Below are 2,132 nucleotides of genomic sequence, written 5' to 3'. Positions count from 1 at the left end.
CTATTTTTAGCTACTTTAGCTACTTAGCTATTTTAATAGCATTTCTAAGATTTATAATTAATGTAGATAAGGTACATAGTACAGTGCCTGAGACAAGTGGTACCTTGGTTCATGAACTCAGTTCTCTCCATGATTCTGGTCACAAGTTGGACTGGATGAGAATCAAATCACCTACAGAACCAACCACGGCCTACAAACTGTATTCCATCTCCAGTTTAATGTTTTACATGGATGCTAGTTTGTTGCATGCATTTTTAATACATTATCTCTCTTGGGGTTATAAAATTTGTCTAATTTATATTGATATCTTGCAAAGAACCTAACACCTAGTAGACATGCTGAATTTTAAACAATTATTTTTTTCAAATCTGGGAATGGACACCAGGGCCTTGTGCAGGCTAACTCTTACTACTGAGTTCTACCTTCAACTCTTTTTATTTTACATTTTTAAAAATTTGAGATGAGACCTCATTGAATTTCCCTTGAACTTACAATCCTCCTGAATCAAATTCCCGAGTAGCTAGTGCTACAGGCAAGTACCACCATGTCCAACTGTCTGTATAAATTTTATTTACTTATTTTTAGCTTACAAAACACTATAGAGAATAATAAAAGAAAAATTTTGAGGAGTCCTCAAATTAACTATAAGGATCAGAGGATGGAGAGGGGAAGAGAAAAGGGGAGCTAGTTACCAGCCAACAAGCAAAGTCAATATTCTTTTTTGGGGCAAACTCGGGGTCTCACATCTGTTAATCACACGCTCTATCCCTGAATTCTGTCCCTAGCTCATTTCACACTCTCAATTGTGTGTTGTAACCTTGAGTTAAATGCCATCACAGAACACCAGCAGGTCTGCTGCACATTTTTTTTTTTTTTTTTTTTTTGGTACTAGGGATCAAACAGGCGCTTATGCCACTGAGCTAAAACCCTGGCTACTGCACATTGTTTACCTATAAACACTCCGCATTAAGAAACCCAGCCAATCTCCTCCTGGACTGCTCTTCTACGAAGTTTGCTTGCTTTGGGTTATCACACTCCCCTTATTGATAGGCATTGTAGGTTTGTTGTCAATCAGCTGAGGCGAGGAATAATAAATTGGCAAAGTGCAGATCTGCTAGTGACCCTGGGCGTTGACTACCAATGGCCTACAGCCCTTACTGGTACAGCCCTGAGCCCTGATGCTGCTTCCTGACACCAGTTAATGTCAGACGCTATCAGTAAACCCTGCCGGTTGCAGGTCTGCTTGTGCCAGATGCCTTCAGTCAACTCTGATGCTTACTGGTCTCTGTCACAGATCTTCATAGGCTGCTGGTCTCTGGAGCTTTTCAGAGAAAAGAGTGTATAGCTTTTTGTAAGGGGCCACTAGGGCCATGCTACTCAGTAAGCAGATTTACAGGAGGAGAGGGCACAAGACCCGAACATGAGCAGATTTTATGGGACCACTGGAGCAAGGATTTATTTGATTAGAAATTGTGCTATCGGGGCTGGGGGTTTAGCTCAGCGGCATAAGCACCTGCCTTGCAAGCAGGCGGTTGTGAGTTCGATCCCCGGTACCGATAAAAAGGAAAAAGACAAAAAAAAAAGAAAAGAAAAAAAAAAAAAAAGAAATTGTGCTATCACATAGGACAGTCAATAAACAAGACTGCAGCTGCCTAGACTCGTCAAGAAATGTAAGGGAAGTGGTGCTTACATAGTACCAAATTTGAACCAGCTGATTGGTCCAAATTCAAGCCTGCTATGGGTCCAGATGTCTTCTGGAGCAGACGTGGGATGACTAAAACAGCCACAGATGTAGCAGTTTCTTGGAACATTAGGAGACGCAAGCTCCTGAAACTTTTGATTTGACAGATGTCACATCTCCTCAAAAATAGGAGGTTAGCTCTATTAACCCTAGTTTATTGGGCTCAGGGTAGTTGGGATTGTTAATAATAGGCCCAGATCCCTCCCTGACCTTTGGTACATTCAAGGTGGCTTCCCTACCACTTCTTCGCAGAGCATCCCCACCTGGAATAGTGGCAGTGGAGTTGGGGTGCCAGGGCTGACAGCTGAGCTGCACCTTCAGTCAGGGTGGCCCAGAGAGCAACAGTGAAGTTACAGAGGCCCATTTTTTGTCTCCTTGAAGTCCAGGAAAT

This window comes from Cavia porcellus, unplaced genomic scaffold (genome assembly GCF_034190915.1).
Source record: "Cavia porcellus strain 051 isolate PalLab524CR breed Dunkin Hartley unplaced genomic scaffold, mCavPor4.1 scaffold_20, whole genome shotgun sequence".
NCBI lineage: Eukaryota > Metazoa > Chordata > Mammalia > Rodentia > Caviidae > Cavia > Cavia porcellus.
The sequence above is the reverse complement of the archived record's forward strand: the minus strand, read 5'-3'. Positions refer to the sequence as shown.